Genomic DNA, 24,001 nt, shown 5'->3' with positions numbered 1-24,001 from the left:
CATATGAAATATCTTACCTGGCTTATACTGTCATTTAACTGGAGAAGCCTATATATGATCTAATATGTACAATTTCCACCTCCCAAGATGAGGCATCTTTGTCAGTTCCTCCAGTAACTGAGAAAAATGCTGAAGGTTGCAGAGTCCTTCAGAAATCCACACACACACCAACAGAGAGAACTTGTCAGAACACACACACACACAGACACACACAGACACACCACACACACACACACACACACACACACACACGCACAGTCCCACAATATCTAAGCAGTCTTGAGCTCAAGGATAATGGTGAATGGTGCATGAAAGAGCAGTGATTTGAGACTAGAGACCTGTGTGTGTGTATGAGAGAGAGACTTGTGTGCTTCAACCTGTGTGTGTGTGTGTGGTATCTCTCGTTCACCCTCACCGGAGCACTCAGTCAGCCCATTCACAGACGCTGCGCTGCCACTTGCATTTTAATGTGTGTGGGAAAGGAGTTGAAAAAAAAAGCCCCATCCCCTCCATACAATGTCTCTCAGTGTGCCACACGCGAGACTGTGTGACCGCCACGCACCAGACTCTTCGGGAAACGACACGCGAGCCCAGGCCATCTCACGCCTGACCCATCACCTGACTCGAGGACGGCCGTCTCGTCGGCATAAACGTTTTCACACAGGCCCCCCCCCCCTTCGTGTATTAAGTCAGCGCACTGCCGCTGAGAGACCGTTTTTTTTGCTCCGCCATACTGTCTTCAACAGGCAGGGAGAAACAGGGCCATCATTCCTTCAGGCAAGACCGCTCATGCTTGCAGGAAAACAAAGAGTGTCATATATTGGCAGTGTGGCAGGGGATATGAATCAGCTCACAAAATGGCTGAAGCAGCAGCAGCAGCCGCTGCCGTTCCCGTTTTCCGGAATTTGGGGCGCCGCCGCCTGCTAATGGTTGCAGTCCTCGACTACTCAAGGCATGTAAGTGGCTGCAAGTACAAGGGGCTGTTAAGCAGCGATTCTCCTCCACTGGCCCTCGCTAGGTTCTCCCGCCCCTTGCCTAATGCCCCTGCTGTTCACTTGTGCCCACGTAATAGAGCGCGCCGTGGCGCAAGTTGTTGTGGCTGTTTGCTCGCCGAGCTATTTTCTCCTGGAGATGCTCATTAGCTCCCTGGGCTCCGTCTCTTGGATTTGGCACCTTTGTCATTCCCTCCTCCTCCTCCTCCCTCTCTCAATTTTTGTCTTGCTCTCCCTCTCTCTCTCTCTCTCTCCCTCTCTCTCTCTCTCCGTCTCTCTCTAATGGCCTGTTCCCCTCGGCTCAAGGTAAGTCTCTGTGAAACAGAGTGATTATGTGGTTGTGCCACTGCCTCTTGTCTGGGCCCCGGCTCTCCTCTCTCCTCTCTCCTCTCTCTCTCCATCGCTCTGGCAGGATGAGGGCAGTTGGGGAATGGTCATCTGCCAGGTTCAGCACTGGGGTGGAGGGAGAGGAGGCGAGGGGGTGAGGAGAGAGAGAGCGAGAGAGAGGTGGTGTGTGTGTGTGTGGGGGGGGGGGGGGGGGGGGGGGGTTAGGGGGAGAGTGTTCTTTGGATCCCCCTGCACAATGAGGTGGAAGTGAAGGGCTGTGTGTGTGTGTGTGTGTGTGTGTGTGTGTGTGTGTGTGTGTGTGTGTGTGTGTGTGTGTGTGTGTGTGTGTGTGTGTGTGTGTGTGTGTGTGTGTGTGTGTGTGTGTGTGTGTGTGGTTAGTCTGAGGGGTTGGTGGGAGATTGGAGTATTCTTTGGATCCCATGCAGTGCACATTATGGTGGTGCTTAAGGCTCTGGGCAACTCCAGTCTGCCCAAAAGGCCCTCTCAGCCACAGCCACAGGCACAGGTGAGCTCACTCTCAGTGGTTTAGTGCTATTACTGGGACACTGTTTTTTTTTTGTTGAGAGAATGACTTTTTTTCTGTCATGTCTTTCTTACAGTTTGAATCTTATACAAACCAATAGATAATGTGGTTCAGTCAATATGGGAAGTGATCAAGGCTTCATACATTGGGCCATTAAGTGTTATAGCCACATTAATCACAGACAGGGACATTACATTTATGAGTTAAGGATCCTTGTCTGGCATAGTTACATTAAGGATCCTTGTCTGGTTTACTGAATTTGACCATACTGTCAAAGCCAGATGCATCAAAAGCCCCAAAGTTATACTTATGTTATTTTATTCCATTGATCATTTTGCTCTATCTCTCTCTGTGCTTTGATACTCTAACGATGTTTATTTCATTATTGGAATCAAAACATGCAATAATGTTTTTTCAGTGTCATGGTATGCTACAATGCTGTGGTCTTGAGTTCAACTCACTCTACTTGTGGTGATGTATTTGCTGTTTGTTGTAACCATGTTAATTTCCCTCCCACTGAGATTGAGATTATCGTTGATTATAACCGTGACCTTTGTGAGAGCAGTAAACATAAACATCATCTGTAAGGAAGTACAGCCCTCAGCACTCCCCGACTCAATTGTTTCCTTGTATACTGGGTGGTAAAGATAAACCCATTTGGGTTGCGAGAATCTCTCTCTCACTCTCTCTGTCTCTCTCTCGCTTTCTCTCTATCCTTCATTCTTCCCTTTCTCTCTCCTCTGCCTCGCTCATGCAGACCGCAAGACGGATGCCAAGGCGACCACGTGCCATGTCCCTCCGCAGGTGCCAGCTTATACCAACCATCTGTGTGGATGCCATATTCTCCCGTTTTTCTAGACGATTTGCATTTGAATCTGCTGCGCGCTCGGAGGGGAAGCAGTAAAGGTTTTAAGGGTAAGAGCCTTGAGACGTCCCTCCTTTCCTATTGTCAAAAAAGACCATTTCCCATCAGCATTGCTAATGATCTCTATTTAAAAGCAGCCCAAGAAAAACCTGCGTGTTCACTAAAAAAAGCCCATCGTCCTCTTTGTATGTAAAGGTCAATATAGCACCTGTGTGAGAGAACAAACAAATAATTCTCTGCAAAACTTCAGCACAAAGTGATAACTGACAAAGGCATCTAACTATCAAATGATTCAGCTTTGCATTACAGCCGAACACAAAATGTCCTCTCCTTCAGTTTGATTCGTAAATAAGCGCGTTTGCCTCTTAGAGGGGGTGAACCCCTGCCTCTCTGGTACCTATTCACCCTGGTGATTCAGCGCTCTTGGCATTACTATGGCATCCTGTTTGTAAAAATAACTATGCGCTGACAACCGGTGGTTCACAACCACTTGTTTATTTCTTGCTGGGTAAGTATGGGTGTGAAATGCGCTATCTGAAGGACTTTTCACTTCCCCCTTTTTCTCTTCCTCTTTTCTCTTCCTCTTTCAAACTCCCACAACAGTAGGCATTAGTGTCTGCAAGGCTAAGTGAGTCAGCTATAGCGTAGACGAAGTAGAGTCTGCTGTGTTGTTTCTCAGTGCTTTACATGGTGAGGTCAAACTACTTGGCTAACACCGACCATCATTGAAAGGCCATTAACTCACTGATGTAGCTTTGTGCTTTAAATATGAATGATGATATGCTTAAATGCATGATTAAATGTAAGAACATTTATAATTGTAATCCAGTAAAAAGCTTGAAGTGCTTTAAGTGCTCACAAATGAAATCAGGCGCACGTGAGGGCATTTAGAAAAGGGCTAGCCTTAAATTAGTAATGTGACCAAGCAATCAGAGAGTATATCATGAACAGCGCATTCCAAGAATTACATAATGTTCTTATTTATTAAGCCTCTTGTGCACTCACATGATTTATTTATTGATTGATTATTTATCAATCTGCACACGAATAGCACATGGAGTAGCATCGTGAAAATAGCACATTTAGTGATTGCACCAAGTGACAAGGTGATGCGATCGTGCCACGCCTCACCATTATTTATCACTGCCCATTTCTGTGATTGCCACAAGTGCTGATTGCTGCCGATCATGACAAACAGCTCCATCCCCCTGATACAGCAGGATAACAAGATAATATGCGCCTCGACTGCTTTTATGATGAAAGAGTGCACCACTTATCACATCATCCCAGTCCGAGTGCCGCTTCGTCGTCTTCTATTCAAGCGGGTCTTACCTGTTCTTTCAGCATTTCCGTCCTCGTTCAATGCACACTTACAGATAATATTCATTTGTCAGGGCTAGCATTGGAAAGGCTTTTGTGCAAATGTCAGTGGTGTAAAAGTGTTGCATTTACTGAGATAGGTCTGGTATTCGGCATGTGGACCAGACAATATCTGCCCACTAAGCATCGCAAAGCGCTCTGAGCCGATCAGATCCATGGATTATTATTCAGACATTAATAATGGTTGGATACTAATGTCCATAACATGACTGAACAGAATGAATGGAAAAATCAGCAGGCATAAGATAAAACAGCTTGAAGGTTTTTTTCAGGTTCCAAAATCAGTTTCACAGTGTCACTATGACAAAATGTTGTCTAAATTGGTTGAAGAAGCCAATATCCTCTAAACATTAGTTATTTCCTGTTATGAATAATAAATGAAATTCAGTCTCATTGTAATTTTGAAGTGCATTTGAATCTCTGTATTTATGTAAATGAAGAGGGAAAGTGCATGGCAGATTGATTTTGAAGGAGATACCACAGGGCATCCTCTTTAATATTTAATTCACATTCCTAGATGCTATTAAATCAGATTGGGCCTTTATTATACCAGCCTTCGGCCTGACCAGGAAGACATTGCCTTGATGACACGTTTGATGACGAGAGATATTGCTTTTGTCTTTATTTATTTCTCAATCAAATTGCATTTCCTATTTTGGTGCTCTGATAAATCAAATAATGCTCAGTGAAAAAGAAATACTGATATTTGACATGATTAGGAGCACCGGTTGTGGTATTTTGATACTTCAAATGTAATCATATTCACAAAGAGTTGGATATTGAAGCTATTGTAAATCACTGAAACATATATCTGTTCTGTAACAAAACTACAGACATGTTTACCGAGGTGTGTGTGTGTGTGTGTGTGTGTGTGTGTGTGTGTGTGTGTGTGTGTGTTATATCTGTGTATCTGTGTGTGCACACATGTGTAATAATTTCATACCATGAAAGGTGAATACCAGACATCCTGTCTAGCACCTTCTTTTCAGCAAGTCTTCAATTACGGTGAAAAGCGCAAATCCATCACCTCTCTCACACACACCTTCTGCGACAATCCCAGCGAGGCCTCCCCCTGTCGTTGCCAGATTTCCTTAATGCATGTTTCCACCCTCTCAGCCCACTCTTCCTCCCCTCTATGTGACCTGCCCATTCGTCACCAATTTAAGTTGTATGGCTATTGATTGCCGTGTAAACAGAATGAGGCCCCTCATCCTGTGGTGCAATTTCAGCTTAACTGGTCCATCGATACATTGATGCCCCCCCCCACCCCCATGCTGTGGCAGGCTCCAGGACACCCCCTGCTGCGATACCCAGCACAGCGGCCAGAATGAATGGGTCTGTCCACGCTTATCGTCTGTGTGGAAGCTGCTCGAGATTCATCTCCGCGGCCATAAGGCATCAATGACTAGAGAGAGATATGGACCTTTGTGTGTGTGTGTGTGTGTGTGTTGGTGTGTTTGTATGTGTGTGTGTTGGTGTGTGTGTTGGTGTGTTGGTATGTATGTGTCTCTGTATCTGTGTGTGTTTTGTGGGTGAAGGGCCTGGCTGTCAAGAAGATCTTGAGGCCTCACAGAAGTTGTCATTGAAAGTCCTTGACATGGCGCCACAGCCTATTCAAACCTTATCTTAGATATCACACCTGTCAATCATGCATAATGGTTTGGTGTAAGCAGCCACGAGTCATTTGTGTGGGCAGGGAGGGCAGTTCCCCACTGAAAGATCCACCTATTTCAAGTATTTCAAAAGTGTAATGTATTCATTTACCTCGGCCAAGGAGGTATATGTTTTCATCGGGGACCGGCGTTTGTCTGTCTGTCTGTCTGTTTGTCTGTTTGTCTGTCTGTTTGTTAGCAAGAAAACTCAAAAAGTAAAGGTCGGTTTTCGCTGAAATTTTCAGCGAATGTCAGCAATTTTGAGAGTGATCCGTAATTCCGTCGGGATTCCGGAGCCGTTTATGTATTTAGCTGAGTGGTGTAATGGCATGGTATGGCCACGTGGTGGCGATCTGAAAAGTTTAGGTTCAAATGTATGACAACCTAGGAAGAAGAAGTCAGGCGGAGGTAGCTGCTCTCTCTGAGTGCTTTTCTAGTTAGATATTTAAAATAAGTGATTTTGATCGTGTTTATTCCTGCACCCTAAATCATATCTTTATTGTGTGGTGGTGAATGGGAAGAGTAAGCAGCACACCATCCTGTGCTGTGCTGCGTCAGTGAGAGAGTTTACACCTGTCTGATACTTGTAGGCCTATGTGTGTTTGTATTCTACTTGGGGAGTATAGCCTGCGTACACTGGTTGTTAAAAAAGGGCAATTATCTGAAAATCTAAATATTTTCAAAAGATAGTTCTGTCTCTCTCCGGTGACTCTGCATAGCTTGGAGGATGAGAAGATTTCTTGTGAAACTGCTGATTCAATGAGTTTGAGGACAGAGGCTGATGGTTGATTTTTTTTGAGATATTAAAGGGCAAATCCAGTATTCTATAACCACAGGGTCTATTTTTGGATGATAAAGACTCCATTGGGGGATCTCGGCTCACAGGACGCTGTCGGGGGCTAAGTCAGTGCTGATGCACAACGTTGCTGACAGGGAACCCATATAACTTTGTGTCTTAAAACCCGAACTATCCCTTTAAGGCTGTGCTATATTTCATTGTAAATGCATATTCTTGTCCTATTTAAAAATGCTTTGTTTAAGACATTTTTGCATTTTTGGTCCCCAACAAAAATATAGACTTGCTATCATCCACAATTAGACCCCAATGTTGTAGAGAACAACTGTGCCTTGTTTTGTGCCATCAGTACAGTTTGGTCCACCAATCAAGTTGTTTTTTAACAGTGAGGTCTGGGATCTGCTGCAGAAGTCAGTGTATGGGTAATGGGTAGCATCGAGGATACAGTACGTTGACTGCATGAGTGGGGCCAGTTTCAAGGCATCTTGGCTGACAGGAAAGAGAGTTGTCAGTTTCAATTGGTCACTGATGTCTGACTGTTGTGTTATGTTAGACATCTTGCTGAGCTTTCTATTTTGCCCTGGTTTCAAAGGACCCAAAATGCTGATGGCCTACCACAGACCGTAGTTTGTTTGTGGTATACCGATTACTTTGCCTGGAGTTGCTTCTGCCCGAGTGACACCCTCATTTCACATAAGGATTTCACAGCCTCGATCTGTCTATCCACAGTTCTCATATTAGTTTTTGTTGGGATTACACAAGGTTGTTCATTCCTCTCTTTCTCTCTCTCTCTCTCTCTCTCTCTCTCTCTCTAATACACACACACACACACACACACACACATATGCAAACATTATCACAGAAAACTCTAGTGGTCTGATGTGCCTTTGAGTTGTTTACGAGACTTGAAAGTTGATCGGGCAGTGCACTCAGACACCCACACCGAGGCCACGAGTCTGCAAAGGTAACCTTGGCACTGTGTTGATAAGGACCCTTGAGGAGCGCACAGACAGTACCTATTTCTTCCTCCGATCTATTATTAACCACGGGATCAGGACCGTAGGAGTGGGACCGCCTTTGCTATTTGCATCTGGCAGGAGAGGAGGAGAGAAAGAGAGAACGAAGACCAAACGGAGTTTTGACTCAAAGGTCAGAGACAGCCCCATCTTGGGTGACATTTGATGCTATGAGATGAAACCATCTCCTCTTTGAGGTCATTGGGACATTAAAGATGGGCCGTGGTTTTTGTGTGGGATTGGAACATATTAAAAACATATCTATAATGCCAAAACCCAGAAGCAAAAGGAGTGGGTAGATATTAGGCAGAAATATTTTGGATGTAAATTATTCATGCCTTGGCTCTTTGCTAATTTGTGGTGGAGAGACCCTCTGGATGTTTGCGGGGTAGCTTGGGCAGCTTAATATTAACTTATAAATTCACTTTTTGAATCTAACAAAACAGGACAAAGTTGCTTTGGTGGCTCACTTGTGGTTATATCCTTGCTCCTGGGACACACTTTGCCTCATATCAAATCGCCAAAAGCAGTAACAAGGCTGTTGTTGTTGTTGATTTTATATCACCAACAGTAGTTCTTGTTTCGCCACCATGGCAACAGCTGGAGGTCCCTAGATGTGGACATTAAATAAATCATGACAAACTTTTTAAAATTATTATTTACTACTAAATAGCCTGTGGTTAATTCTGTACACCACAGGAATACTCTCACTGCAATGGTAACAACAGTGCAGTTTTCCAACTATTTATCAAACTCAATGGTTGTCTTATAATTGCACATTGTCAATATTGTCAATAATGGCACATTTTCACAAATATTTTTTTTTGCATGATCATACATATGAAATATGCAGTGATGGGTTTTTCGACCACCACATACTGTATGACAGCTATTCCCTTACAGTCTGGCCTGGTATTTCTCATACATCCGTTTGTGCAGTGTGTTTTGGCTCTGTAGTGTGTGTAGTTTTTTTTTTTTTAAGTCCCAAGAATCATGAGTGCTGAGGTCTCCATGTTGCATTTAATGGCCCTATTCGCTATCATCTCTGGCCCTATTGCCCTTAGATGATGGATGAACACAGAGCGTTCGGCGCCATAGCCACTTTCCGACCATCTCCGGTAGGTGACATAGTCGTTAAATTTCTACAAAACATACAATATATTTTTTTCTCTTTTTATGTTCATCTTTATTTTTAGAGCAGATACTTTACCATCCAGGCATAACTTGAAATGTCATTTAGAATATGAATATTGTTGATTCACAACACAATACAGCTTTTCAGTTTGCCTGAATGTGTGAACTACACTAAGGCTATAATGAAATTCCTTTCCAACCTTTCCATTTTTCCTGTCTTTTGTCATTAAATCAATAAGTTAATAGGAGCTTGTCCAGTGTTAAGGGCAGAGAGTCATACTACTCTCCCCCCATACACACACACACACACACACACACACACACACACACACACACACACACACCTCCGTTTCATTCCCTCACCTCACACATGACAGTGACCTTTTGTGGAATCACAAATGGCCTAACTTTTTTCTCCTCTTTCTGGAAATAAAATAAAAGATTTCTACTGTGCTTGGAAACCCTCCATGAATCCCAAGTCTTGGTGTGTGACTTGGACAGACCCCTCCCACCCACCCCCCCCCCTACACACACACACACACACACACACACATGCTCTTTTCCAGATCAGAGCTCTCTGTCCCTCTGCACCCGTCTTTTTAAAATGGCCTTGTCCAGTCCACAGGGGGACGTAGCTGGAGCCACTGATGAGATTAATATTTGATAGAGCAGAGCCTCGGTGCTAACCTTTCAGACATCACTTGGCTAAAATAGTCCACTGACCTTTTCTGTGGGTGTGTCCCTTTACTTACACCGTAGTAGTCTATCCACTCAATGGAGGTTTCCTTATAGCTGTTGATTGTGCTGCAAAGGGCCTGACGTATCACTGTCTTAAAGTGTTGTGTTACCATGCATTGTCTAAAGTCTAGGCCTACAGTACATCAGTTATTCTGTAGAAGTTCCTATCTATAAAACCAATGAATCAGCCACACATTCTTGTCCGGTGGGATCACAAGCAATTTTGATATATTAATATACAATTAAGTTATGAGTATTGTTATAACATGATAATAATGCCATCACATTTCTACATTCCGTGGACCTAATTTCAGTTAAGTTTTCAGACAAAAGTCTGTTAATTAGATTTTATGGGGGTCATCCCAAGTGGCATCACGAAGGGAGCATCGTGACGCCGTAGCTTCATCGCCTAATCATCACCTGGAAAAGAAATCCCATTATTTCCCACTCTCATTATTCCCACCTGCCTGAGGCCCATTCTTCCAGACTTACCCGCAGGACAACCCGAGTGAATGCCTGAACGGCTCAGACAGGAAGAGAGATGATTTAGACACGCAGAAGTAAATGACAAGGCCCAGGAAGCTGATGCAGTGCAAACGCGGTAGTAACTAGATCAGCATCTGTTTAGCATAAGAAAATGGAAACTGATGTTGGGGCGGTATATTGACCGCAGTGCCTGAAAGGAGGATGACAGAGACATAATCGCGTCGCAGGTGTCTGTAATGGCGGACATTTTTGCGGTCTCAAGTTTGATATCGCTTTGTATCGCTCATCTGCCGTGCAGACATTTACTATTAAATGCAAACCATCTCAAATTCATATCCAATATTGAGCACACCAAATACTTGCTATAAAGAAAACTTAACCGTCCAATATTTCATTCTTCAAATAAATGTTCTAATCATGGCTAAGCTGACAGAATTAAATGTTTTGTATTTTGTATAATTTTTTTTATCTAATACAGTAAATTGTAGGACGGGACTTCATATGTTATTCAGTGATTAATATTTAATAGTAATGATTTAAGAATAGTGGATGTTTTACATTTGTATACGTTTTATTCCAGGATATGATGAAAGCATTTGTAATGTGTCTCTATTGCATGGCTATGCCCCACTCCACTCTGAACCCATTTAACTTTAATACCGTTTTATTTTTAATGAAAAATGAACTTTTCTAGGGCACTGAGGTGCCAAATGGCCTTATATCTTATAAAGAGGAGGAAAGAGAAAACTGAATTGCATAAATACTGGACTGTAGATCTCGTCCTGCCAAGAAGGACTTCCTGAGTGATAGTGGTCATTTTCAGACAGAATGGTCTCTCTCAAGAAGGTCCCAATCCTATGTGAATAAAAGGATACTGTGCTCCAATTTCAAAGTCACAGACTCTGAGCCAGAAAGAAATACACCCTTGAAACTAAGAAAGGTGAAGAAATTATACATGATTGTATTCAGTCTCTCTCAAACACCTTCAGCTTCCAAAGACCACCAACAGCATCAGGGATAAAGCTTTCTTGCACTAATCCAGGATAAATGGCGCTTACTCTATCACATTTGGCAAGTAACCCAGTAAAGGTTGGCTTTGGTTTCAGTAGTGACAGAGACCTCTGTGCAATGAGTCACTCCTATTCTTCCAAGCAATCACAACCTTCCTCTCCCAATGCGTAATAGGACATAAAAATGACTCTGTACGTTGTGATATTTCATGTAATGATTTCATGTCAGCACCAACATAGGCTACAATCTTTAGGATAGAGGGAGGCGTTTCAGAGGTGGGGTGGGAGTTGTGTGTGTGTGTGTGTGTGTGTGTGTGTGTGTGTGTGTGTGTGTGTGTGTGTGTGTGTGTGTGTGTGTGTTTGTGCAGTGGCTGCTGATCCTTACCATCGATCTCCAGGGTCTGATAAGGCAGGGCAACGTCAGGCTGTTAACCTTAAACAATGTCAGGATTAATCGGCTCCATCCTTAGCCAGCCACGCTCTCACCTTACCACGCCGCCAGTGAGAGAGAACCTTGACTACTAAAGGTGTAGAGCTGAGAGTTGGCCATAGGAGAGCCCCAGATCACTGATAAGTAGATTTATTGACTGAGTATAGGCTATATATGAAAACAGTCAAAATGATATTCCATTTCAGTCATCTAATTGGAATATTTTGGTATAAATATCGTCTTCGTCTAGAATTTGTATACCTTGAGGCTAAATTGTAAAGGTGCACCTCATATCAACTTTGTGAAAATCACAATCGGCTATTCAGTGGTGTTTCATGAAAACGATCATGTTTTCTCCAAAAAGCAGGCATACATTTGTCTTCGCTTGGAGACAGTGATGGACTAGCATCAAAAAACGGCCCTGGTATTTGCAACAACACAAGACCCTATAGCCCCCAGGGGTTATAGTGAGTTACATGAGTTAGCTCAACTGAATGAAACATAGCGAATGTGCTGCTGAAGTGAAAAGAGCAATACACTTTACTCCATATGGAATCACTGTCTGATTGGTTATCCTCCATCAATCATCGGTCAGGATCACTGCTACACAAAAGAACCACCTGTCAGTGAAATTACCAGCTTGACTTGACACCAACAAATATAAATAGATAGTCTACACAGAGGCTACAATATCACCACCCAGTGCGGATCTATATTTTATTACAGAGAGCATCAATGCTCAGTTACACAGACAGACTGCAGCGTTTATCTTCCAACAGGGGACAGAGGTAGCAATTGCTATCCCTGATGCTACTCTAACAAAAAAAATCAAGAAATATGCAACTACCGTAGAAGTAAATCTGTGTCATTGACGCATACTTCTAAATTCCTACCCGTCTACATTGCTAATACATAATATGACCAGGCTAGCCGTAGCATAAATGTCTGAAGATGGGTGAAATCTTGTCCACAAAACTAACACTGTTTTACTTGAGGAAAAGTTAAATAGTTTACATTTTGAATATTATTTCAATTCATCTTCATAATGAAGTACAGTGTAACAATGTAATGTTATTAGTAAATAGAGCAAAAGCATATTTGGTATAATTTGAACCATAATTTTTATGTAGATAATATAGAATTTCAGGTGCCTACAATACCATTCCTGGTATTATACCAGAAATACCAATAGTGGTATTTCTTGTGCACCACAATACAAGGGATATTGGGCCAAAATTATGTTAGAACACTAGCCTGGCTAACGCCTCCCACTTCTCAAATGAGACGTGGTCTGGCAACCAGACGTTCATTTTCTCGTATTTGAAAAAATGCCCGTTCATTGGGCGCCACGGATGTCAATCAAATGCGTCTCTGCATAGCTCTTCATGGTCTTGCTTTCTCCCCTGTTCTGTGATTGGCCTCCAACATCAGGCGAACATGGGGGCGTTAGTTTCCAGACTGCCTTAGCAGCGTGAAAGAAATCACCGCGCAAGGCAGTATGGGAAACCCAGGCTATTAGAACACCATAATATTAGTCAATATCTCCCAAGCTGGTTAGAGGATCTTTATCAAACGTGGCATACTTACTCATTATAAGGGCCTGATGAACTGATTAGGTATTCAAGGTCTTGAGGTCAAAGGTCAAAGGTCAAGGTTACGGTTACATGAGGTCGAAATATATTGAGATCCCTGTACTGATAGGCTGGGTTGTAGGACTTGAGACCAGTTGAAGCAGTTTCATGTGTATTGCATGCATACACTTTCATCTGGCATTTCAGTTGGACTGCCTGAGGCTATTTGAACAGTAGTGTAAAAGTTGTAGTTGATCATTTTAGAGATTCATATCTACAGATGACGACCCTTTTCACCTATAAAACAAGCAAACTGTGTATTTGCTCCCGTCCACATTAACATTAACACAACTTGAATCACTTCAATCAGTTCTTCAACCACTCAAGCTGCTTATCTTCACTTATTTGCCAGCCAGCTAGCTGATGAACATGGAGAAACTGTCTTCCTTTTGCTGTGACAATGACAATAATGAGCTATACATTCTATTAGTAGCTCAAATAATGATGGACAAAATGGAAATATACAGTCAAGCGTTGGAATGAAACATGAAAAGCCATGTATGAGACTTTAGGATACTTCTGTTGCCTTGCAGGAAGATGAACACGGGTAATCTGAGCGTTGTTATTTAGTTTTACTCATACCTATGATCAGTGCCTCCACTCCCTCCATGTATATCACACTGTGTTTAGGGCACCATGTGCTGGAGGGGGGCACCATCAGATGTCCAATAGGCATAGTTGTAATGCAGACTCTCACTGCTTGCATCTCTCTGCGTGCTTAAACCTGTCATTTGGAGAGAAAGACAATGTCACATAACTTTACATTGGTCAATGACATTTTCCTCTCAGTTATGACAATACAACACTTTCAGGGCAACACATTAATTCAAAGTATGCCTAAATATTAATGTCTGATACCTGAGTCTGCTTACTGAATTGCAACAATATATATTTTTTTCACACCTCACATTTTGTTTTGGCAGGGCTTTTTGATGAGAGGTTCCGGCAGGACACTTAGGAGCAGCGTTTAGGCTTTCAACTAGAAAGCCATTAAAGGTGAGTCACATTTTCAGGCAGCGCAACACAAAAAGACAAGGAGAGGCCCACGTATACATCCAGTACAAGTCAGATCCCAGAGTTTGAGTTGAACACTGAAAGGCTCAGATTCGGCTTTTGAGAAACTAAGTGTCCATAGGAATCTTAAGGGCCCCATACACAATCAAGCACTCCAAAAACAAATATGACCATTCTTTCTTACTAGCCTCTCCCATTATTTTGCTTACCATCCTCTTGCCTTTACAATGAAAATGTCTTTCAACGTGCGCATGTTTTCACCTTTATATTCATTCTAGCCTGGCCAGCCAACTACCGCTATCTTTCCTATTAAAACTGTGTTGCTGGTAGCTCGAGATAAGTCTATAACTATCTCAGCAAAAATAAACTAAAAGAAACTATATCTGATGAATGTCCAGACATATACCGCTGCAGCAGTCAATATAATATACATACACCATAATGAAGATAAGGTTGATAAAATACCATTCCAGAGGAAACATACTGTAAAGGTAATTCAAATATTATCATATGCATTTTCCCATTCAGCATATGGTAAAAAATTGTGGCATCACACTCCAGTTGCTTCTCTGTTAAAGTGCAGACCCATTTCATAGACTACATTTCATTGCTATCTTTCCCATCTTATTGAATCAGAGATGTTTGATAGACCCAGTGACTGCCCCTGATGAATCCATCCAGTCACTGAACGAACCCAGACAGCGGCAGTCAGCTACATTAGCAATGTCTCCATATAGGATAATGTCATAAAAATCAACCACACAGGATTGGACAGACACTTGAAAGGCCCTGTGTCAGTAAAGATAAAACACATTATCAAACAATATCCTTCTTCTCTCTCACTTTACTCCCAGTTGGAAAGCACACCTCCATTGTTGAGGCTTGAGAAGGCTGGCCCTGTCGGTCTTGATTACGAGCGCAAGCCCCCTGCTGACGACCCATTAGAATCAAACTTGGGGTCTAATTAGCTTCAGGTCAAAGCCCATTAGAATTACACACTCTGAAACTGGGATGGTCAAACACCAGCTCTGGCTCTGAGCCGAAAGGGAAGGAAGAGCATATGCAAACGATGGTGGTGAAAATACTGTTGCCTTCTCCTCCTTGAGGATGAACATGCCATGCCAGATAAAACAGCTGAGTTACACAGATAATCGTGGACACTTGCTCTACATTAGGGTCTTATGCAATGGAAGTGCAAAAAGGCTTGAAATGCTTCTCTTGCTCTGCTTTTATTTAACAATCAAAAAACAATGTTAACATTGTATTATAAAATTTAGATGTATCATCCATTTAGGACACTTCAAACCGATAGATATACAATCAATTCTTTCCCAACACACCATGTGAAGTGCAACAGTTGGCCTTTACAAAACACTGCAAATGTTACATAAACAATGAAGCAATGCAACTTGAAAGCATGCACCGTACACACTGCATACTGTACACTATACACATTTATTTTTTAAATATCGCCCCATACAAGATCCCAATCCTGTGTTTCACAAAGCAGAAAAAATAGCTCTGCTATGGTACGTTCTCCTCGTGTTTTATTTTCTTGCCCTGTGAGATGCATCTTGAGCAGTGCCGTCTGTCTTTATTTGTTTATGACAGTCATTTGTAGTGAGAGAGAGAGAGAAAAAAAAAACAGTAACATTCAATTACAGTATGCAAATTTATTTTTTTTGTTTTTTCATGGCTTGCACTATTCATTTAGTTAATTACAGATTTGGACAGAAGCTATCACACATAGATTGGGACTGCATTTATTAATAGCAGTGATATAATGAAATATTAATGCCAATAATATTGATGGAGTAAGTGAGGCGAGACATTCACTCAGAATTTAATGGTTGTTCAACTTCTGATTAAAACCAAAATAGCAAAATGAAATAAATGAGTGAGAACAATAAATAAAAAAAAGTGAGGAGGAATGCACATCCAAGTAGCGGTGCTAGGAGGTTATCAAATTAAAGACAGAACAGAGCTACTCTGTCTTTATTTGAGAACAGCAACATCACCAGGGTCAGAACAAATGGGTGGTGTAACTAAGGCTGTGCCTAGATTAAGATGGGCAACTATGAATATGCATATTTGCAATGAAAACATTGAGCTCTCTTCATTATTGTATTCATATATGCGCACTATGAAAGCTCATCGACTGATGGGAACAGGTTTTGTAGTAGATGCCAGACTTATTTTCTGTAACTGGAAGAGTCCACATAGACTAGAGGTCATGGAATGGCTTAAACTCATACATACATATGTGTGTTTATATCTGTATAGTGTGTATGTAGTTGATATAAGGGTGCTCTACTGGTTCTGTTTGGCAGCCTTTTATTGATTATACTTCATTATTTTATTTTATTTGATTATTTTATTTTTGACTGGTTAAGGTGACCTCAAGCAACAGAGCTCACCCACTGAGCAAGCAACGTCTATGGATGTCCAAAAAACAGTGGTCTGTCCAGGCTGTGATCTGGACGTCTATTTTACAGTCAAAAATTAGTTGATAAATGACACTGGTACAATAGTCCAACCTGACCTGGTTCAGACGTCTATAGACAACCAACATTAGTTGCAAATAATCGTTCTGCGAGGTCATAATTTGGACGTCTATTTTACAGCCAGAATCAGTTAATAAATGACATTGGGACAATAGTCCAGCCTGACCCCATTCGGGACGTCTATAGACCGCCAAAATTAGTTGCAAATAGATGTTCTGCCATTCTGGCTACTCTGAGGACGTCTTCTGGATGTCTAATTAAGTCTTTCAGACGTCTTCAAGCGACGCCTATATCACACCCAGAACAAACATCTATTCAACGTCCAGGAAATACGTCTTAAAAACTTTCGTTCTGGCTACTCTGAAGACGTCTTCTGGAGTTCGGCGACCACGTCTTCTGGACATATTTTGGACCAGTTTTTGCTCAGTGGGCAGTGTTGAACATGGCTGGAGTTCTCCTTTAAACACTAACCATGCTCTAAATAGCATTATGGTTCAATGATGCGTAATGATTTATCTCCTTCAGCCCTCATCATTCCTCCTGTTAAACCTCCAACAACTCCTGTCTTCCTAGAACTGCCCCCAGTGTGCCCCCTAATGCCTGTTCCAAGACCAGGTGTATTGCTCCCAGGAATGTGTGCAATGCACCACCGACAGCTTCACCCACCGTATAGTTCCACCTATTTTACTTTTATACCCTTATGGCACTTAAGCAAATTTATAACAAAAACAAAAGCATCAAAGTCAAAATGAAAGCATTTTTAAAATGTACAAAATCTTTTCAAACATCTTTCAAGGAACAAAACAAACCCACCTGTTGTCTTTTCAGCCATAGTATTATTGGTTTTATCGTCCCATTTCTTTAAAAACCATCTGATACTGTGAGTTTTGCTATATTCAAACATGTGGTATTAAAGAAACACTTGACCGTTTTTTCATATTAAACTACGTTATTCCTTTAACTAAGACGAGTTGATACATACAGTAAGCCTAGCCTACCTCTCACGTTTCAATGTGTGCACTCACTGGCTCTGGCGCACGTCGCTACTTTGATAGCACTTAGCTAGCCCAGTTCATTCATTATTTAGGATCCAAATAGAGATGAATTTAGAAACGACCAAACATCTCCATGTTTTCCCTACTAAAATACAGTAACACAAGTAGTCACACGACCAAGTATGGTGAGACAAAATAAAACGTGGTGCATTTCTAAGCAGGTAAGAGCACTGAAATTACCATAAAATGTACAGTAACTTACTGGCAACAATTGGCCAGTAAATTACTGTGAATACCTTTTACAGTTAACTGGGCTAGCTACGTGCTATAGTGCCGCGCGCCAGAGCCAGTGAGTGCACGCATTGAAACGTGAGACGTCTTAGTTAAGGGAATAACGTATTTTAATATGAAAAAACGGTGAAGTGTTCCTTTAAGTTGAGTTGTCTGATAGCCGTACTAAGAAAATTGATAACTTGCAGAGTGCTGCAAGTTCGCCCACATAGCAAAAAGGCTGACGGACCACTGTCGGCCCACTGGGGGCAGATCTGGCGGTCCGCTAGCGTCTTGCTCATCGGTTCTCTGGTTGCCGACAAATATTTTACCACTATTGGTCTAAAATCTTTTTTTTACTTAGTTAGTTATAATTGATCCATAATTTTAATTACATGTCATGTCTTTTTTTTGTAATATGCGTGACAAGTTCATTTAAAGAGATGGTGGTCCAATGGCGGACCACAAGTGCATCTAAGTGTGCTATCTGGCAGTCTAATTCTGCTACAGTATCTTATCTGTATTTATTTGTCTTGACATAGTGCCAACCCAACAAAACATCACCTCGTTTTTTTCCCCTTCAATGCTTTTCTAAATATCTTACCCCGGGTCTTTCCTTTAGACTGCCTTCGAGTTTCTTTTCCAGAGAATTAGCCTATAGTACTTCTCTCCTGTAAGATGCAAACTTGCATGCTCATAGCATTTTAGCATTGCTTTCGGAAAAATGTAAGCTTTCGAAAAATGAGTTGTAATGTGAGGTATAGATCTATAAGATTATGACGCCAATCACACAATGTTGTATTAATCTGAAAAATAGAAAAGGTTCATAAACGCTTCAGATGTAACACTATTTGGTGTCAAAGTGAGGCCAAAATGAATGGGGATCAATGAAATGCTAACTCCAAGTGGTTGACTTTTAGCTTCAAAGCTGCCCATAGGGGGTAGGTCTACACTTTCCGAACTTTCGCCTACCTTCTTGGTTCCATCCGCATGCGTGTCAATGTGTTGCCAGTTATCTCTGATCACAGTATTTTCGCCATAGACAGTAAAAGAAATAGATAGAACCACTCCATAGATTTCGAGAGACAAATGAAGTCAATTTGAACCCCTTTTACGGGTTGAAGCCTTATTGTAGGCTACTGTGCATCCTCAGTCAGTCAGTTGTGTGATAAGATGTGACGAAGCAACAGACTGAAACATAGTAGCCTAAGTTTGAGTGCAGCTTTTGGTAGGTGATTTGTTCTGAGGTACTGCCAACAGTTTATGGAGAGGTTATGATGCTAGTCGCACAATGTTGTATTTCTCTGGAAATAGAAATTATTCATATAATTGTTCAAAATGCTTCAAATGTAAAGTTATTTACTGTCAAAGTGACGGGGGCCAATGGAAGTATAACTCCAGGTAAAGCATTAGCTTCAGAGTCTCCCATAGGGAGTAGGCCTATGCCTTCTGAACGTTCGCCTTACCCCTTTGGTTTTTGCACAGACGCAGTGAGGGGGAAATTAACTGAATTTCAGCGGACTGGTTTTTGGCTTTGCTTCCCCTGATACCCTCACGAGGGGCGACCAAAATGTATATATCATAAATGTATCCAACCTTCCTATCGCAGGTCGTGAGAGGTTAATCGCCTTTCGTTCCCCCCCCCCTGAACGCTACACGCACGATGAAGCTGAAATTCCCACAGTGTAAGCCCAGCTTTACTGTGCGGAGACGTAAAGCCTATAAATAATCGTAGTATATGGAGCAGAGACAGGCTACACATCCTAGCCCTTTATATAATATACAGTAAATGTGCCTGGCAATATGAGGAGGGAAACTGATGAGAGAGAGAGAGAGAGAGAGAGAGAGAGCATTTAAAAAGCTGGCTTCATTTGTGCAGCGGGAACAGTGGGTCAGATATAGTTGTAGTGTCGGCTTGTTGAGCGAACTGGATGAATCTTATCTCATATCTCCCTTTCACTTCCTCCCTAAATCATTCCTCACCATGGCATATGGGAAAGGGTACATGTGTAATTTTGGGGATATTATTTTGGGTTAGACCTGGGGGTAGCTGTTCAAAGGGAAAGGCATTCCTTGAGAGAGAAGCATTTTTGGGGTCAAATACAGTTTCTTTGACATTTTCTTCCCTGTTGTAGAGAATGTACTGCCATAGCAGTAAGTTGAAACCAGGGATATGAAGTCAGTACACCGCTGTAATCTGTTTCAGAACAAGTGAGGGGCTTGGTGGTCTCCTCACTCGTGTTATACAGAAACCTGAATTATTAATGACTTAAACTGAAGTGATTAAAGGTGTGAGACATTGGAACTACTTCAAAATTGTATTAGTTGGATAAAAAAAATATTGTTATTACAGGAGAAAGTCCACAAATGTTGACTAAGTAAACTATGATTAGCCAAAATGGAGCAGAAAGTATGAGGTGGTATATTAGTTGCACAAATCGGGAATGAAGTCGGTGCAAAGCCGAAAAACTTCCTTTTTTCATCCCTTTTCAATGGTCTCCATTGTGATTGCACAAGTACAAGGAATATGCTGTATACCATAACTTATGTCATTAACACATTCTGTAAAAGCATTTAATATCGAGCAAAATGTTGGAAAGTCTGTACAAGAATTAATTGCGTTTAAAAAAAGATATATAGGAAATGTATGATCACACTATCATGCAGAATTTCACAAAAATGGCTATTAATTGCAATGCTGGCTCGGACTACGGGGCACTGCGATGTTTGAGAGCTCATTAACAAGACATAAGGAACCACAGTGGGCATCTTGCCTAGAGACACCATCTTACCCTCACCCTCCCTTATGTTGGATGTCTTTCAGAATGCAGACACACTCTTTTCATAGAGGTGAATATAAATTTGACTAATTGTCTGTCTGCCCCAAATTAAATTGGCAAGTCCCGTTTCTTTGAGTGCCGGCTCTACATTGTAAGAAGTGGGTGATGGGGAGAAAAAAAAAAAGATCTAATTTGAAATTTAACAACAGAAGGTGACTTTGCCTTTCAGGGAAGTGACATATAGGCAGGCGCAGTTCTGTGTTTGGTGTCTGTGTGTGTGTGTGTGTGTGTGTGTGTGTGTGTGTGTGTGTGAGGGAGTGGTGAAAAGGCCATTATTGATTGACTGCGCCGACTGTTTCTCACCTTCCGCTGTCACCGGTGTCCAGCGCTGTCCCTTTCCCTCCCAGGATGGGTGATCATCCGCAGGCCTCTCTATGGGCCTGCTCTCCTCATTTAACTTCATTACTGGACCTGACAGCCTGCAAGGGAACAAACAGCAACCGACCTGATCTTGTCACCTGAATCCCCCCCCCACACCCCCCAAACACACACACACATTCAGTGTGGTAGGTCTCCTCCCAAGGGCCAATTGCTCTATTGCATTTGAAACAGTCTGACAGAACACAACAGGTCCTTGGCAACAATGGTTTCTCCTCCGTCTGAAAGCAACAGAGTTTTCCATCCCATCCAAGGTCACCTTCTCTCCTCCAATGACCCCACACAAGGCACAGGGGAAGGAGCAGAAGGGGAAGCCATATTTTCTGCCCTTTCACTTTTCTAGTTCTGAAAGGCAATGCACCAAGGATAGACTATAGACATGTTTCCTTGGCCTGATAAACATTCCATGGCCAGGAGTTTTAGGCTAAAAAAAGAATTTTTAATATTCAGTACAAGTGCTGGCTCTAATAAAGAGTGAATGTGAACTTCACCTGTGGGGAGTGCACTGGTAGAGCTGTGGCCCTATACAGCGCACCCCTCTCATTGTCCTCTGATGGGGCAGGATGATCACACAAATGTTACGCTTGGTGGTTGTGTGCCCCCTCTGTCAACTTCAAGGCAGTGCTGCCACTGGCGACTTCCAGGCAGCGCTACCTTGCCTATCACTGACCCTGACACTATTCCTAGCGCCTTGCAGACAGCGCTGCCTTGAAGTCGACAGTGGGAGCCCAAAAGGCCAAGTAGCAAATGTTACTGCAAATGAACACATCTCAGTGGAAAGAATATCGGGACGTGATGTATCCTGTTTTTCCCTCTACAAGCACTACAGGTCACCAGACTGTAGAGGTCAACCATATACTGTAGACCAAGAAAAATTCTATGGAGGATTCAGTGAGCTTAAGCGCCTGGAGCAAAACTTGATTGAAACTCAGCACTGTGGAATCACATGCATATTGAATATAGAGGGACCAATTTGTTGTCTTTTAGAGAAAGTTCTCTCTGCTGCAAGTGAAGCTGTGAAAGAGACGAGCAAAAGCGACTCTCCGACGCAGCGCTTTCTTCATCCCGTCACTTGTGCAGTGACACGGCAGGATGACAAGTGGGGGGAATTTTCCCTCTCGACTAAATGAGCTTCCATCCCGGCACGGCTGGAGGGTACACATCGCCGACGGAGATAATGACTGCCGTTGAGCGAATCCATTGGCTGGTTTTCCAACAGATAGGACTGTATTTATAGCCCCGGTCATGGTAATACCATCTTCATTGTTTTCTCTGACTGTAGATGATTGGATGATTTTATCGCGCAGGTGATCCAGTGGTAAGCAGTTGAGGTGCGCCTCTGCCTGACGATGGGAGAGATGTGAGAAAAGGTGCCACAGCATGAACAGGAGAGGAAGACTGTGTCTCTCTTTGTGTTTGTCACTGCAAGACATTTTGTCAAGTCCTCAGCATGGGGATGTTTGAGGTATGTGCATGCCAAGTGCTTACCAACAGATCTTGTATCTGGTAATGACTTCAGTGGATTTGGCATACTCCTTCACGTCTCCTGAGATGATGGGAGGATCAACAACAGCATCAGATCTTCGTTGTTAAGCTGGTGATGCACAAGGTTAGCAATGTTGTTGGGCAGTGCTTCTGAGTATTCAAGCACATAAAATTTGATATTTAGCAGCACATTCTTTTTTTTTCTGGAAGACTCGAATGGTCAGTTAAAACCCATGTGGCCAGTTGGATGCTTAGCAGCATTGCTCAAAAACTTTCCTGTGTGTTTTCAGACTTAGGTGAAAGGTTGTTGACTTGAGAGTTCAACAGCCAGTCAAATGGCACCTCTCCCATCTGGGCTCTTGAAGCAATATGTTGAACTAGGATTGTTTATGGCTTCATTACAGTACTTTCTCCATCTCCAGAGCAAGAACTGTGCTGTACAAACACTAGAGAGTTTTGAGTGCACCCTTAGAACAGACAGCAACCGGACGAGATGAATCCCGTTCTTACCTTGGCTTTGTTGAATGGCTACAGAGCTACCGTGAATCCAAAGCTGTGTCCTCCTTCATATGCAAATCTTGGACTTTAAAATGGCCACTTAAAAAATGTGGGTGTCAGATAAGCAGGAAGGGCTCTAAATGTCTGCTAAAATAGGCCCTTTTTTTATTACTGAGTCTACCTATTGGGTTGTAACTGGGCTTGTAAAATAGCATCTGAGCATGTTTTCTGACAGACCAAAGAGAACAAAATAAAATACGCCATTATTCCATTATGCCATCTTTAAAGATAGCTGAATATCATGTTGCATATTCATTTCACTGTGAAATTAGATAGCAAATGCCGATTTTACACATAATTAACATCATAAGTATGAATGGATGCTAACAGGAAGACACTGAAGAATATCAGTTTGAATGGATGCAGTTAATAATCACTTGCATGTCTTGTGCTGTGCATACATAGCCTCAAATGTCTCAATTAGTTTGGAACATAGAGCCAGGCGATAGAATGTCACAGTCAACTTTATTGTCAATTCTGCTACTTGTGTTTCTCTCAGGCCTACGATAGAGTAAACAACAGTAACACCAATAATACAGAGGCAAAAACAACACGAGTAAAAGGTAAAAAATATAAGAGAATAAGAGAAATTAGAACTTAAAAAAATGCAAGTTGGGTGCTCCAGGCATAATGATAAAATATGTATACTTTTGTATTTTTGGCAAGTGGTTCCCTAGTAAGATCCCCTTTCCATAAATGATTTTGTTTTGCCAGAGGCCGCCGAGGGCCTTGGCAGTGGAGAAGGCCTCAGGCAACAGCTTATTGTCTAATAGGGGCCATGCATGGCATATTTATCACCAAGCAGGAGATAAACACCTCAGCAGGATGATGCTTAATGTATAGGGGGAGATGACGCCATGGTAACAGAAACAGGAAGAAGAAAATAATCACCTTTTATGGTTGGGGTCTTGATTTTCATGTCGTAGTATGTAGTTGTAATTTCATACACAGGAGAG

At 42.2% G+C, this 24,001-nt stretch overlaps 1 long non-coding RNA gene across 1 annotated transcript; it reads left to right on the top strand.

Annotated features, from left to right (window-relative positions):
* Window positions 1-2,625: 2,625 nt before the first annotated feature.
* LOC134082711 (uncharacterized) lies at window positions 2,626-22,570 on the top strand. The gene is made up of 3 exons (XR_009939653.1): window positions 2,626-2,778; window positions 13,925-13,997; window positions 22,310-22,570. It is a non-coding gene; the product is annotated as an uncharacterized LOC134082711 (long non-coding RNA).
* The last annotated feature ends 1,431 nt before the right edge of the window (window positions 22,571-24,001 follow it).

This window comes from Sardina pilchardus, chromosome 6 (genome assembly GCF_963854185.1).
Source record: "Sardina pilchardus chromosome 6, fSarPil1.1, whole genome shotgun sequence".
Lineage (NCBI taxonomy): Eukaryota > Metazoa > Chordata > Actinopteri > Clupeiformes > Clupeidae > Sardina > Sardina pilchardus.
Note: the sequence above shows the minus strand (reverse complement) of the source record. Positions and strands in the feature narration are given on the sequence as shown.